Raw genomic sequence first — 17,514 nt, 5'->3', positions numbered from 1 at the left:
AATGTAGTAGCTTCTGAGATTTACAGTATAGCATATTGAGGTGAGGCCCAAATACATCCACCCAGAGAAAAGCTAAGTGAGAAGCAGCACCACCTATTGGTGATAACCATAGTCTCTGGAGTCCAGTAGATCTGGGTTCCAATTCTGACTTAAATATTGGTTTGTACTCTAGGATGTTACCTGCCTCTACAAGCCTGGGTTTTCACATATATCAAATAAATAAAATAGTAGTACATACCACATATCAAGTTGTGTAAGGATAAATAAGATTGTACACGTAAAGCTCTTTGTGCATTTTAGCAATACCCTGCCCTGCCCTTACATACACACAAATTCACACACAGCTATGATTATGTTCAGCATCAATGAACCTTTCTTTATAAGCTACTAGAAGAGAGGGGCTTTGTTTCTGTCGTGTGGAACAATGTTGAGCAGTACATCTGTTGGATGCTTCATTATGCCTTTCGTTTATTATGGTGATAAAAATTCTGTTGCTGTATTCCCTAATTAACCCTCTATTTCAGCTACATCAAAAGTCTTATCTTTCCAATAAATACGATGTTCTTTTAAAACCCCCTAACTTCACCCCCGATCTCTCACCTATCCCCAAAGTTCTGGGAACTAGCAAGTGACACAATGGTTTTCTAGTTAGCACGCATGTGTGTAAAGGTCACCTGTATTTGACATCTGTTACCTTGTCCATAATCAGGACTGAGGTGACTGCTTTTGGTTGTCTGCACGTATGTCTCCTTACTTTATCACCTGGTGGTCTCCTTTCCAGAATTCACACCTTCAGCCAAAAAGACCAAGAGTTCCTGGGAGACAAGAAGCATCCTTCATTCGAGGGTGTGGGAAGGAGCACAGACGTATGGTCTATGACCACAGGTAGGAAAATTACTTGGAATTTTCACAGGTGGGCACCTATCACTGCAGCCATGTTGCAGGTCGTGTCCTTGGAACATAATTGGATCTGTCAGCCCTGACAAACACAGGATTTCTGCTCCAATCCACTGAGAACCCACTGTTCTAACTGCTTGTGGGATTTGTATTACTACCTGCCTTGCTTCTCCCACATGATTCTTGTTCATTTGCGTCTTTTCATGTGCTCTTGCTCTATGATATGCTGGCCAGTCTATAGAGCATTCCACTTGATCATCTGCTGGAAAAGGGGCTTTCTGTTGACTTTTAAAACCTGTATTAGTTGAACATTCAACTAATACAGTAAGTTTCAAGGTAAGGTTCTTTTGAATATTTGAAAAGAAAAATCCCATGGGAACTCATGACAGAATGGAATAGTGGAAAAAGCACAAACTTGGAGTCTCATAAGCCCTGTGAGATCTGCATCTGTTTCCTCACTGCATACTTACAATGCAGACTTGTGATGTGCATGGAGTGAGATAAACAAGTATATAAAGTACCTGGTGCAGTATGTGAGACATTAGTTAGAACCCAATTCATTTTCCGTACCCTCCTCCCTACGTGTTCTACATCTCTTCTCTGAGTTAGAGTCTAGCAAGTAAGAAGGCAGTTGCATGTGCCGGGCATCTCCCTGGAACCTACATTCTTGGTCCAGAGATGTTTACATGCAGTATGCAGGGGTGAGGAGGCTGTCAGCATTGAGAGTAAAATAATAATGAGTTTATTCTCCTGAAAACAAGGTCTAGCTAAGCTGATATATTATGCCATGACTGTCTTATAGAGAAAGATGGTCTCTTCTGTGTACTTCTGAGCATTTTTGAAAGGTGCATTGAAAAAGACTGAGGAATTCCAAGAAATTTCAAGCACACCATTAGAGTATCAGAAGAGAATAACCGATGGGTACCCTTTATCCCAAGAGTCGTAGACATGGATTTTTCCGGAGGAGGCTGTGTCTCAGTGCAGGCTGCCATGACAAATACTATAAACAAAGTACTATTCACGTCAGAAATCTATTTCTCACAGTTCTGGAGGCTGGAAGTCCAAAATCAAGTGCCAGATTGCCAACTTCTCGTACCTTCGCATGGCAGAAAGGAAGCAAGCTAGTTCTCAGTCTTCTTCTTATAAGGACACTAATCCCACTCATAAGGTGCCCACTCTCATGACCTAATCACCTTCCCAAGACCCCACCTCCCAATACCATCACATTGGGATTAGGGTTTCAACATATGAATTTGGGGGAGGCACATTCAGTCTACTCAGGCTGGGTTTCCTTCTGTTTTCTCATTTGCTTTCATCTTTCTCCTTCCATGCTGCTTCCACATGGCCCTCGCTTCATGAAAGCACACGACTGGTTTGTCTTTTGATTTTATGTCATAGAGCCTCCCTCACACCTTAGTCTTCATCTAAAAGTGGCTTCTTATTATGTATTTAATATCCTTTCCCTCTGTTACTGTCTCAGTGCCCCCAGTTATGGATGTCCATGGTGTCTGACAGTTCTTCAAATTCTTGCTTTGAGCAAAACTTCCTCCTGATTCTGTAGAAGTTTCAGATGGATAAGCAATGAACCTCTCATACATTATATGAACATTTTGCCCCGTGGCCTAGAATTTCTGTATTTAAATAGGAGTGGTTTTTTTTTTTAATGAAAGAGGATTGGATTAAAAGCTCAAAATATTGTTCTCTAATTGTGTCCTGTACTACTTCCTGATATCCACAGATAAGACTTAAGTAGGTTTCCCTGTGAGTTAAATTTCTTGTGTTTAATATACCAGAATATATGGGGTAGACCGTTAGCTTTTGGAAGAAAAAAATTATGGTTCTTGGCATTGTGCTTTTTTTCTTTTTCTGCAAATACGACTGTGGAACCATCTCTGGATTCCCTAGTCTTAGAGACATACACCAGGCTATTTATAATTTTGTGATTTCTCCATATAGCACACACATTATTCTGGAACCTTAGCTCTGAATAAATGCCTCTGTGAATTCAAATACCAATCTGTTAATCAGTTTTCATGATCAAGAGAAAACAAATAGATTATTTTGACATTTTTAGCAATATATTTAAAGTGAAAGATGATCTTGTGGACTCTGTGGTCTGGTCTCGGCTGATGCAATTATGCCAGGAGTCCCCTGTAAAAGTAATTAGGGAAGTTGAAAAAGTGAGCAGTCCCCAGATGTGATCTTACCAGTGGCCTTAATATATGACATCAATGAGTTAAATGAGGAAACTACCAGAGGCCAAACATCTAGGTTTTAGGTTTCAGATGAAGTTTTTGCTTGTGCTCACCTCAGGAAATGAATATTGCATTCATAAATTGTTGTTCTTATCCAGGAGATGAACCATAGCAGTTTCATTTAGCCCTAGAGTATTAAATTTCTTTAACACTTTGCCACATTAGAATATGTTTTCCATCCGAATGTGATGATGCAATATTTGAAGGGAAAAATCGTTAGCCAAGTGACATTCCATAACAAGCCATAAAAGTTTATGATGCACGTAGTAGGATAATTGGCACAACAGGAATTGAATACTTCCTTATGGATAATATTTGATAAGCTATGGCATGTATAACAATCATAACATTCCAATTGACCAATGATGGCTACTTTAGAATGCATTTATTTTATTGTTTCCATAATGGATTTTACAGTGCCAGAATTGGTTCTACTCTACTGGAAAGATGGAAAAAGGACCATATTATTTTTCCTCCTGCATTTATTTTCCATTGTAATCTTTTGCTTGTGCATTTTATTTTCCCCCCACCAGACTTTTTCACCACAAGCTGTTGACAAAGGATTTGTTGAAAGGCAAAACTAGTGGACAGCAATGTTTTAGTTTTCTCCTCAAGGTGGCATTCTTTTGCATAAAGTCCTTTTATAATATTAATTAACTCACTCCTGGACAGTGTCCTTTCTCCCAGGCTCTAGCTTTTCTAAACCTCACACCTGTTTTTCCTTGGGTGTTGTGCTCTATAAGCTTATACATTTCCCGATATTTCCCAGTGTAGCTTCTTATGAAATAACACATTTCCCCCAAACCCCTGCAAAACTTCTACCCAACTGTTTTCAATAGTGGCAGTCAAGCCTGAACTTGTCAGTCAAAGCACAGCTTATCAGTCTGAGCTTTTTCTTTTTAAGCTTTTACTCGGTGACTTTTGAGACCTGTCAACACCCAGTTGATTTTAGCCCTAACAATAAAGTCACACTCTATCTCCCACATAGAAGCTTTAAGATTAAATTCTGATGTCATATACGTCATATTTACATAGTTAAAACTCATAACAAGCAACCCACAGGCAATAGGATGTAATAACCATGCAACAGAGCCATTTCCTGTCCCCCTTTTTTCTCTCACACTGTGTTTCGTGCGGTTTATTGGATGTGAATGTTTATGAAAATGAAAATCGTCTGGGAGAAACCTGCTGGCCAGGTCTGAGGTTTAGAAGAATTCAACTGGAGGGGAATATAGAGCTGTAAATGCTTGGCCACCTCTTACATTATAAAGTAGAAGCACTTTCAACATTCCCTTCCTTTCCAGAAAAGAGAGAGATGGGAGGCCACCATTACATGCTCTAACAGCAGATTTTTAAGATCTTTAATTCTTCTGCTCTTAAAGGAAAACAACTAACTTAGTCAAAAAAACACAAAACACCAAAAGTTTTATAGTTTTCACTTTTAAACACAAAGCACCTACTTCAAATGCACTGCAAGGTGAAATTTAACCACGGATGCGATTTAAGAGTCAAATCTACCGTGGCACTTTAAACAGCCAATTTGAGAGGAGTTAAGCATTTTCTTGGCAACCACTTTAGAGCTAGAAATATGTGTGTCATGTTAAAGCAAGAAAATGAAAGCCACTGCCTCTGATTTAATATGAAACCTCTGTCGCATCAAAAGATTAGGGCTTAGGTAAAAATATTGACAAGAAAATAAGGCTTAATGGAAGCACATTAAATACCACAATGTGGACACTTTCTTGTAGTTTCATTATTTAAAGTGAGGCAGAATGAAATCATTCTCTTAAGAGTGTTACTTTGGAAAACCTTCCGTATACATAAAGCCTAAGATACCATTTTTAAATAAGGTCTCATTCCTTCTGGGATAATCACACATATTATTCATGTTAAAAGATGCACACGACAGTTTAACAACTAGATGCTAACATGCTAGCAAACATTTGCATTTCCTTTCTATAGTATGTAAAAGGTGCAGTCCTATTCCTCATGTGAAATAATATTAAGAAAAACTCAATGGAATTAATCATTTCTCACGGTTATGATTTTGAGAAGTAAAACAAAAAGAAGAAAAAGACAGTAATAACATTCTTCACAAAGGCTCATCTTCCATTGTTTCCATACAAAAATCAGGCTATCTCAACATTTTTTTTTCTTATTCAACTATATAGGATGCTGATTTTTGTACTCAGTTTTGTTTCAACAAATAGAGTTCCTAGAAGTACATAGACCCCAGAAATATAAATGCTTTTTTTTTTTTGCCAGCAAAAGATATATTTACACACCTCTCTCTCTCTCCCTATCTCTTTGTCTCATGTGCATGCTCATGCCTACATATACTCCACGTGTTCATGGAATAACTGAGAGAATTCAGGAAAGGACTCCTCCAGCTAGACCTATATGCTTTCTCCTCACTGGCCTGAGGTTCTGCTAACTGAATCCATTCCTCCTTGTCAGGCACTCTGTCTTGAACAATTGTCAGTTCAAATGAAAATGCTCCTAAAATAAGAGTTTGTGGAGTCCATGAACTCCCCACATCAAGCTAATGAGCTAATATTGTTCATTAGCATCATATTGAGAAATAGTTTAAATTTACTTGGAGGAATAATTAGTATCGTTTTGAGAGCACCCACAAGTTTTGAGGGCACTGTCTAGGCACTGTGAGGAGTATCAGGACGACTCAGTCTCCTACCCAGTGGGACGTGAAAGAGGTCAAGGACAAGAAGACAGAGAAAGTAAGGTTATAATAGAAGAGATAGAGGAAGAGATGACAACAGGTGGAAAAGGAAATTAAAACAGAAAACCAGAAAATGTCAAAGGCAAATTTCCTCTCTTACAGTTTTGCATGGCATAGCCAAAGAGCCAAAATATAGCAACAATTTGTCAAATCTGCTTTCCTTCACCTGCCCTTTTGCAGACCAGAGAGCCTTGCAAGAATAAGAAAAATCAGTCATGCCCATGACTATGTTTTTAATTGCAGAAATATCTGACATATTTACCCAAACATTTGTCTCTATGAATAAAGGGATGCTATTAAGGATTGCATAGAATTGCAAGGCTTTTGCATAAGGTTTTATGAAATTTTAGTTATTAATATAATTGCTGTTGAAACATGAAACTGAGACACATCTCTGCACGACAAAAACATAACCACTTCATCTCTGCCTGATTCTTTCACTTGTGTGCTAAAATAAACTAGAGGCGGCTGAAGTTTAGAACGGTTTTTCAGAACTGTAAATCCTGTTGAGTGTAAGCCACTTAGAGAAGGGTGATTGGTCGAAGATTATTGGTCTCTTTCAGATGGTATCAAATTAAGGGCTGGATTCAGCTCCCGGAGTCTGTGATAGCAATTACAGATGGAGCGAACTTCAAACGCTTTGGAGCTTGTGTCTAATTCAGAGTAACACATGACATCTTGGACAGATCCCGACATGCTTATGAAAGTATAAATGGAGTTGGAAATCTCACGAAATAAGTTAAAGATATCATCCTTTATGAGGTATGACTATAAAGTAATAGAACTGCTTTTGAAACCAACATTGCAGAACTTACACGTGCAAGTTGAATGTTGTCCCTTTAAAAACAGTCATGTGAGAGGTTCTACATTCACCCAAATGTTGCTGCCAGAAACGGCCATGGTCTTTCCTTGCCAATGGAAATGCCTCTGCTTTGGAGTGTAAATTGGAAATTTAAAATGGATGAAGATGTGCAGCCCAAGGTCTGATGAATAAAGTTAGTAGTTCAACTGAGGGATGGAATTCAATGGAGCAACAAGTAAATGAACCTTGTTAAGAAATTTTGCATTGTAACGTGTAATAAAAATAGCTAACACTTGCATTCTTACCACGTGCCAGATGCTGTCCCGAGCGTTTGACACACGTGATTTCATGCAATGTCCACACTAACTCTGTGATGCAAGCTGTATCAACACCATTCTAAAAGGAGGGAAATTGAGGCACAGAGGAAAACAAAGCACCAGACCAGGCAGCTAGTGAGTGGCAGAACCAAAGGTTCAAGCCTGGGGAGTCAGTCTCCAAAGCCCTTGCCTTTAAGTACTGTGCAATATTACCTCCAAGAGTCGCCCTAAAGGAAGACCTAATCAAGTTCCGATTTAGGGGAACAGGCTGTTGGATGTAACATTTGCTCATTATCAACTCTGAACATTCATAATGTATTAATGTGTGAGTATTCAAAGGCTTGGATTTGAAGTTTATGGGCTAGCTTGCAGGAGCCTATCCTGTAACGAGTGATTGAGCCTGTTTCAGTCAGCTTTGTGGCAACTGTGGGGGAAAGTTTATACCACTACTATTCCCTCTGAATTTGGGGTTTTGAAAATTCTCTAAATATAGTGTTTGTGAGCGTCAGACTCTCTTATAGGTTCACAAACTTTCAGGGACAGCATTTATTCGGATGCTGTGCATTGAGAGTATTTGGAAATATTCAAAACAGCGAGGGATCCAGCCGAGGACAAGTGGGCTTGTGAGTGCCTCAGGACTCATGCTGGCCAAGGAGAGCCAACAGCAAGATATGCTGGTGAGAGTGCAGGCTTCATAATCAATCAGACCTGATAACGTTGAGTAACTTTGTTGACTTCTCTGAGCCTCAGTTTCCCCACCTGCAAAGCAGGGGTCCCAATGCTCACAGGCTGTGTAAGGATTAAGTAAAATATAATTTAATCTAATTTTGCATGGTACAATCTGTAACAACACACCTTTTATAAATAGGGGTTTTCTTCCTTTTTCAGAAATATCCTTGGATTCTCCAGCTGAAAATAAATTACCTTCCAAATCATTGACTCAGCTTTCTCAGTGTTAGGAGTGTAATTGTGATACGGTAATTTAGACGCACAGAGGAAGGTTATTTTTACTGGTCTTGTTCATGATTCACCCCTGCTATTTTATTTGCCTAAAGTTTAGTGCCTGCAGCAGGCACCAATTGGGTTCCAACTGATAGAGACAGCACATGGGAGGAGGTGTGGGGTCTGACAAAGGGCTTGCAGCTGTTGAGAGAGCAAATGGATTAGGCAGCCAAGACCAGAAGCATCTGGTAAAACCGACATTTTTTTTCCACAAAATTGACGTTTCTGTCATAAACAATAATTCCTAGCTTTCTTTTCACTACATTTGGAAACTTTTTTTTTTTTTTTTAGTGTGGGGATGAGAAGATAGGGGTAGTTCTCTGTCTGATTACCATTTTCTTCAGAGGAAAAGAGGAAGACAACTGAAATACAAAATAAAGGCCAAGGAAAGTGTGTATATTTGTGCGAATGCTTGTGTGTGTTGGCGGGGGCGGGGGTGCGGTGCGTTTGTCTGCAGCACAGAATAGGCATAAGGGGAGGCATGGGCCCAGAGAGGCTGGGAAAGTTCACTGAAGTAAATCTTGGGAAAAATAGTGGAAATGTTAAGGTGTGCATCAAGATTGCCAATCAGATAGCACTGATCATCAAACTGATGTCCCAGGATATCTCTGAATTTGCACTGTCACATGTTGTTCAGTTCTCCTTTCCTCATACAGACCAAGTACCACCTGAGCCTTGAGGAGTGACTCCAGGTGGAGAGACAGGGAAGGAAGCAGTATCTAGAACAATGCTGAGTCATTCCCCCAAATATCCCTCAGGAGGCTGAGGTGCTCACAGCGACAATGTGGTAATTTTGTCCACTTTAAAGAATACTCAGGTCCAAAACCCAGTACAATCTGAAAGCAAAGCCAGACTCAGGCTGGCCCAGGACTTCCCTGGCCTTATGATGCACCCCTCCCCAGGAACAGCCCAAGGTGGACCTACCATTCCTCACAATAACTCATTCAATAAACACTTCAGACTGAATACCTACCCTCTGGCAGGCCCTGTTAGTATGGATAGAGATCAGGAAGTAATCACAAAACCAAGGCACGAAAGCCCCTGACCTCCCAGAACTTATATTCTTATGGTAAGACAAAAACAATAAACAAGCTAAATAAATAATAAATAGATATAGTGTAGTAGATGGTGATAAGTGCGGGAAAGGGGAATAGAGTGTGAAAGGAGCAGTGTCAGCCTCAAGTAAAAGTGAGGGAAGAAACCTGATGTAGCTGCAGGTAGCAGTCGCCAGGTAGAGGCAGGCAGGGTGCAGAAGCTGGGGCCAGAGTATGCGAGAAGGGCTTGAGGGACAGCAGAGAGGCCAATGTCAAGTGAGCAAGGAGGAGAATATTAGATGAGGTCAGAATAATGGAAGCAGGACACAGGCTATTGTTAAAAACAAGACAACATGGGGGCACCTGGGTGGCTCAATTGGTTAAGTGTCTGACTTTAGCTCAGGTCACGATCTCACCGTTCATGAGTTCAAGCCCCGCATCAGGCTCTGTGCTGACAGCTCAGAACCTGGAACCTGCTTCAGATTCTTGTCTCATTCTCTCTCTGCCCCTACCCCACTTGTGCTGTCTCTCAAAAATAGATAAATGTAAAAAAAAAATTAACAAAAAAACCAAAAACAAAAACAAGACAGCATGTCCCAAATGGAGTCACTTATGCTAAGCCTCACATCACCAAACCAAGACCTGACTTAATTACAGTTTTTGGCTCTTTCAGAATTGGAGTCTTAAACCAACCAATGAGAAATTCCCTGGTCAGCAGTTGATCTAATAGACTCCTGCCATTCCCTATAGGAAAGTAACTTTGTAATAACTAGTCTGTTTTGTTGCTGGTGGTGTTATTGTCATTGTTGCCTAGTGTGGCTTCCTTGTTCTTGATTCCTTGCACCTATAAAAGCCTTTCATTTTGCACAGCTTCTCAGAGCTCCTTTCTATCTACTAGATTGGAATGCTGCCTGATTTGTGAGTCACGGAATAAAGCCAAGAGGATCTTTAAAATTACTCAGTTGAATCTTTTTTAACACTGGGGAGGGCTTTTTGGCTTCTACTTTGAGTAAGATGGGACAGAGCACCTACTGTGTGCTAGGCATTAAATGGGGTTCTGTCTTATGAGTATTCTCTGGAGTGCTACCAAACAGATAAAACTAGCTCCTTTATCAGACAAGGCAAGTGGAGCTGAGAATTCACGATTAGCCCAAGATAACACTGCTGCAAGATGGAGGAACAAAGGGTGCACACCAGAGCCCATGCAGACCAGAGCCTGAATCCCCACAACCTGCAGGGCAGGTAAAAATCAGAAACCCTGGACAGGGTGTGACCTGCCAAACTGCAGGGTTGCCTAAAAGCAATCCTGTTGTGAAAAAGTTGTCATCAAGTGTTGCCATAAAGTATTTACATCTGTCTTAGTGCCATCCTCCCTGGAGGACTCTAAATGACTCATGGTTTCCAAGACTGGTTTGTACGGGAATCACTGAGGGGATTATTTGAAAACACTGGTTTCAGAACCCAACTGGAGACGACTGAACCAGGAGATTGTGGTCCGTAAAACTTTCTGATGATGGACCTATATTTTACTGAAGCACTTCATAGATAAAAGTATTAGGAAGAAGGCATTTTGGAAATGAAACCACAAGTACAAATCTCGTGGTATACAGTCTTTGATCCCAATTAATTAAAGGACAAAACTCAAAGCCTTTACTGCCTTGTTAGTTGTTCACTTAATTGATTTGTTGCTTTATCTACTGAGTTGTTTTTACATTTTGGAATCATAGCTATTAAGTGTTCAGTAAATGTGCTTAGCTGACAAGTTTTGCAATAACCTTTTTTTATGGTCTATTTACTACTTTAAATTTTTTTAAATGTTTATTTACTTTTGAAAGAGGGAGAGAGAGACAGAGAGAGAGAGAGAGACAGGGAGAGTGCGAGTTGGGAAGGGACAGAGAGAGAGGGAGATACAGTATCTGAAACAGGCTCCAGGCTTTGAGGTGTCAGCACAGAGCCCAACGCGGGGCTTGAACCCAGGAACCATGAGATCATGACCTGAGCCAAAGTCAGATGATGTTTAACTGACTGAGCCACCCAGGTGCCCCTACTTACTACATTTAATAAATGCACCATTTTAACCTGTTAAAAACAAAAACCCAAAAGCCACGCAAAACAAGTGGTTTAAACCACTAGTAAGTTTCACTACCTTCCTCTGTGCCTGTAATCTCACCACACCTATAACAAAGACGTAAATTCTGCTTTCTTAAGAACTAATCAAATAATCTCCTAAGGACCACCATAATCAACAGTTATTTTAAAAATCCAAACTGACGTACGTCGTTCTGTTTCTTTACCAAAAAACGTTTCACTTTTTACAGTGACCATGAGATAGCTTTGCCTTTTACATTACCGAAATGTGAATTGCTTCATGTGGTATTATTTGCTAATGCTGCCACACAAGCCATAGGTAATCTGCAATACTGTTCAGATAGGGGGGAGGTGGAGAGCTTTGATGGTTCACACCGTGGAAGAACCAAAGGAAGGGCGTGTGCCCTGGAGCTGTCCTAACCTTCGCGTCTCTCTCACCACCCATTCTGCCACCAGTGGCCCGATCTCTAAAATCAACCGAGTCCCACCAGTTTACTGTGGCAGGGTCAAAACCAGTTCTTTTGCTTTTTGTTTTGTTGTTTTACAGATTTGTTCCTGTATGATCCCATTCCAGTGCTTGAAAAAGCAGAGCAAACATTACATAATCCCTGCTGACTGAAGGATAATGAATATTCAGTTTTCAAAATCACTTCCAGATAACAGCGGCCACTTAAAATTAGTTTAAGTACTTTAATGTGTTTTAATCGGAAATGGATGAAATCGAAGTGGCACTTCTCTACTAAATGAAGGTGTTTGGTTTATAGGAATTATTTCAGTAAGATAGTCCTAAATGTTACCATCTGAGAATAAACAGCAGCCTATCAACACTTCTTACGTCTGTACACGACAGACCAGTGGCACTCAGAATGCAGGCCTCCTTCCCCTGCTGCCAGGCAGGCCCTGTACCCGCTTCTGGTTGATGGACTGGGAAGACTTGGCAGAATGTAATCATCCAGGAAAGGCCTCCTTTGTTCTCTTCCCCTGCTGGAGCAGTCATGGGACAGGTGAGATGACAGAGCCCTGACATCAAAACAAATGGGCTCCTGGGTGACCACGTGGAGGACAATTGCACAATTGGTCTGACAAGGCAATCAGACTTCCAGTAGACTTTGCACAAAAGAAAAATAACACTTCTTTTGTATTAAGTTGCTGTGATTTAGGTGCTATTTGTCACTGCACCATAACCTATCCTAGTCTGATGAATTCGGTATGGACTGAAGAAACATGTTTAACAATGCCAGAATGCTAACAACGTAGTAACCTCATTTAAAAAAAATTTTTTTAACATTTATCTTTGAGAGACAGTGAGAGACAGAGCGCAAGCAGAGAAGGGTCAGAGAGAGAGGGAGACACAGAATCTGAAGCAGGGTCCAGGCTCTGAGCTGTCAGCACAGAGTCCGACATGGGGTTCAAACTCATGGACCGTGAGATCGTGATCTGAGCCAAAGTTGGACACTTAACCAACTGAGCCACCCAGCCCCCTTCACAGTAACCTCATTTTAGAGGATTCTCCAGCATTCTGTCCATTTGGACCTTACTTCCAGCATTCTGTCCATTTGGACCTTACTTACTCCTTTTTGGTTTGTTTGGGTTTTTTTTTTTCTTTTTTTGATAAGTTTTTCTTTTCTGTATCCATGTATTGTAACTGAACATTTATAATATGCTTTTTTTCATTGTCATCTCCAAACAGAGTTCAATATACATGTAAGAGAATTACAAAAATGCAAAATCCTTCTGGTCCCTTATTCGGTCATCCCCTACGTCATTACTACCTCTTCTGTATGGTCATAGGTCAGTCTCTTCCCACAGCATACACAGTGGCTAAGAGTACAGGCTGTAGGGTCAAGCAGATCCAGATTAAAGCCACCTGAGTAGGTGTTTCCATGCTTCACTTTCCTCAGTGCTGAAGTCCGATGATTGGAGAAATGATCTCATGAGTTCTTGTTCTGGGTTTTGTTTTGCTTTAAGATACACAAGACAAATAGGTATAAAGCATTTAGCACAGTGCCAGAACAGATGTTTCATCACGTGATTTAAAGAGGAGGGAAACAAATGTTTGCTGAACGGATCTTGCTGTTTTACGTGAATTATCTCACTTAAAACTCAAAACAGCCCTGCCATTAGGTATCATCCCCACTTTATAAGTAAGAAAACGATGGGGCGCCTGGGTGGCTGAGTCGATGAAGCATCCGACTTCAGCCCAGATCATGATCTCACAGTTCGCGTGTTCGAGCCCTGCATCCGGCTCTGTGCTGACAGCTCAGAGCCTGGAGCCTGCTTTAGATTCTGTGTCTCCCTCTCTCTCTGTCCCTCCCCAGCTCGTGCTCACACTCTGTCAAAAATAAACTTAAAAAAGAAAACGAAGATTCCGAAGGGGTTAAAGAACTCGCCCAATCTCACAAAAGCTGTCAGTGCTAGAGCTGTGAGTGGAGCCACATCTGTCAGGAGCCCAGCCGACTGCTCCTTTCACTGCACCAGCCTTGTCCTTACTCACCATTAGGGATAAAGATTTTCTGGGCACATGTTTTTATTTATTTATTTATTTTTATTTTGAGAGAAAGAGAGGGAGAGGGAGCATGTGAACATGGGAGGGGCAGAGGGAGGGAGAGAGAGAGACAGAGAGACAGAGACAGAGAGAGGGAGAGAGAATCTTAAGCAGGCTACAAGCTCAGCACGGAGCCTGACACAAGGCTTGGTCCCACGACCCTGGGATCATGACCTGAGCCAAAATCAAGAGTCAGATGCTCAGCTGACTGAACCACCCAGGCACCCCAGGCACGTGTTTCTAGGAAACATTAAAAGGCAACAGCTCGAAATTGTAAAAATCCAACCACAATGACTAGATAGTAGTTTAAAACATAATTTATATTATATATTAAAAATATTTTTAAATCATGTTAAAAATAAATCAAGCTTATATAATCAAGTTCACTGATGTTTCTTCTTCAACTCCTTAGTTCCTCAGTCTAGTCTCCTGTCAACAAAGATTGTACCTTTTTGTTCATAAAAATGGTTGGTTAGGTTAGAGCCATTTGAAGAAATTATTTCAATCAGCGCAACTAACATTTTTGTCTTTAGGTATTTCCTTTATTAAATACAGTGTTTACAAAAATTTTCTAGTCAAAGTCTTTCACAGGAAACATGAGGCAGTTACAAAGTAGTAACCACTTTACTTGTATCCCTTCCTTCTGTAGGCGTTTTATTTTTCTATGTTTCTTTTGGGGCCTTTCCCATCATCTAAAGAACCCATTTAATCACGAATTAATAACTTTCAAAGACTTCACCCAGTAGATACCAGAAACCAAAGTACAAGAAAAATCAACCAACTAAAGGAAGGATGTTACTTTGAATTTCGAATGTGTTTGGATTTAAAGCACATCGACCTCTGCCCGTGCCCTCATTTTTATAATGCACCTCATCCTGGCGAATTATTCCTGAAATAGCAACACAAACGGCACCTCCATGTATGTATTAAAACCTCAAATAAAGAGCTGCTAATTGTGATTTGAGGTGATTTTTTTAATGGCCGGTCCTGGCAATTTTTTATGACTCCCAAATGAATTTTAGTCTGAAAGGGTTTGGAAATCAAGGTGATAAACAATATGTCTAATTGCTGGGGTAATGTTCTACACACCGTGAAAATTTGGGTTTCGTGTAATTAAAATTTTATTTTTAAATAAACAAATAATTGATGCCGGGGCAATTGCCAATGCCAGTGGCATCCCTGCTGGAAGAAAGGCACAGTCCCCCGCAGCTGGGGCGGTGCCTGCAGGCGTCTCCACTTCTTGAGGAGACCTGCTTCAGTCCTTGACCCAGAGAAACATACAAGTACCTTAGGCAACAAAGCTTTACTTTGTTTCTTTCCATAAGTGGTACATATATTTTAGCTTTCAAAATAATCTCCTTTCTGGAACCAAAACAATCTTCCTTTTAAATTTATGACCTGCTTTAAAGGGTTTGATTGTCAAACTAAAGGTTAGTTAGTGTCTTGGCTTCAATAAAACTTGATTAAAGCTGAAAGATATAATAGTTACAAAATCATAAGAAATAGAAAAAAATGCCTTTGGATTTTTAACCTAAAACTCAGCAAAGTATCTGGAAGGTAGACTTTTCTAGAAAGAAACAAATGGTAGTTATTCTTTATGCAGTACATTTAAATTGGTTTGTAATGCCCTGCCCCAGCAGAAATTTTATTTTTAAGTTAAAAAGAAAAAGCAAAAGGATATAGTACGTGTGCATTGTTGATAACAGAAAACGCAAGAGATCATGTTTTGTAAAAAATATCTGTTATGTAAACCATTTTGATCTTACCTTTAAAAATGTATTATAAATGCCTATATTTTACAAGTAAGTGCTATATTATCTTGGAAGTTAAAACTCAAAATTTAATTGGGAGGTAAATGAAGAGCTGGAACTTTTTTTTTTTTTTTTTTGGTTTAATGAACCTACTTAAAGTTTAGAAAAATGCATCAAATTAAAAACAATCCTCAATTTAGGCTGCAACACAAAACACCCACAGACCTCAGGAAATCACCAGGCTCATTCACCTTGACCTTTGGCCTCTCACACATTCTAACATTTAGTTTTCTTCCTTCTGTCCATCTGCTTGAACCATTAGTAAAGTTCTTTTGCAACAGCTCGCACAAGTAAGCCAGCTGTCATCGGAGCATATTTAAACTCTGCCTCTTAGTTTCCACTGAATCATGTGTTTGCCCACAGGTCTCATTAAATACAAGGAAGGGCAGTAGTGCAGTCTCAAAACGCTCTGGGGGAACAGACCGTGTACATAAAAGGGTGGTCCAAAGGCCCTTAAACTAATTTGCTTGCTTAGCTTTTTTTTTTTTCTTTTTTCTTTTCAATCTTCAGAGGAGTTTTCTGTGGAGAAACAAGATAAACGAGAAATGTATGCAAGGTGATCTATAGAATAAAAAAAAAGGATGATAGGTACATTACCAGAAAAAGAGATAATGAGAGAGAGAGAGAGAGAGAGAGAGAGAGAGCCTTTTTTAAAAATAAGCTTTAAAGAATACAACTCTTGCACCAACTCCCTTTGATTTGACTTAGGCAATAAATGAATCGTTCATGGTAAGTTCCTGATTTTACCAGAGAGTACAGTGAGGAAGGGGATTTAAGAAAATGGCCAGATGCCACATCAGAGTTGTCAAACTTACTGCTCAAAGGTTAATTGAACTGTCTTTAGTAAAACCCAAAAAAGAAAATGAAAACGTGTCCACTTCCGTACTGTGGAAAGGGTTAAAATGCTGGACTTCCAAGTGAACAGGATATGAAATTTCAAGGCCCATTCTAAGGAGGAAGGCCAGGAAGCAATTAACACCAGGTAAAGCAGGCAAATTAGAGTGGATATCAGGGCATTTGGGGTTCCATTTTTCATAGGGGCAGTATAGATATTTTGGCTGGTCTCCTAAATACTTTTCATTTTCACTGCCATCAGTCTGCTGAGGCTGAGGTCAGACTGTAAAATCAATCACAATGAATATTAACCAGGGCACACTCTGCTAAAGCCAGCCCATCAACAGAATGATCAGAAACACAAATCAAAAGTAGCAAGGCTGAGATTTCACTTGTGCGTCGCAGGAATGGCCAACATATTTGCATCTCTACTAATAGAGTCTATTTCAGAAGTAAAATTAACAGTGGCATTTCCCAAGTCTCTCCAAACTATATGGAGCTCTGATGGATCAAGTCACATCTCTTGGACTCTGTTTTCGATCTCGCCCTCCCCGTCCTTGTCAGGCAGACTCATATGCATTCCATACCTTACCACCCGGTCCCCAGGTACTACAAAATAATGTGTCATTAGTGATTTTACAAGGAACATTATTTCATACAGAAACCCTCTCTGTGCTAGACACATATTTGAACTCAAATTCAGTTTGTGATTCTGTTTCTGTACACTATTTTTCTTGATTACTTTGGGAACAAATCCTCAATGGGAATTTTCAAGACTGTTCAAGATTGGTGGGCACGTGGGACCTACTTATGCTCCTTTCCTCACATTTAAGTTTCTGCCCTTAAAACTGCATCTTCTCTGGGAGTGTAAGATAACAATAGAGAAGGGGCATATCCTTCCCTCTTTCTGGCCTTCCCCTACTTCTGAGAGACTGAATACCAACAGTCCCCAGATCACATATAACAATGGAAATATGATCCACAACCTGCAGCAACCTTTTCAGGAAAACAACCCCTTTATCTGTAATAAGCAGCCAGGAAGCCAACCTGCCAGAAGTCAGACTTGTAAGAAGTCCGAGTGTTACCTCTAGTAATAATCCAGGAAGCCAAACAATAACCCCTCTAACAATGGGTCCCAAATGACCAGTACTCGATTAATAACTGACAGCTCCCCTACTTTTTGTTTCCACTT

Source organism: Puma concolor, chromosome B2 (assembly GCF_028749965.1).
Source record: "Puma concolor isolate L17-30 chromosome B2, mPumCon1.1.hap2, whole genome shotgun sequence".
Taxonomy (NCBI): Eukaryota; Metazoa; Chordata; class Mammalia; order Carnivora; family Felidae; genus Puma; species Puma concolor.
The sequence above is the reverse complement of the archived record's forward strand: the minus strand, read 5'-3'. Positions refer to the sequence as shown.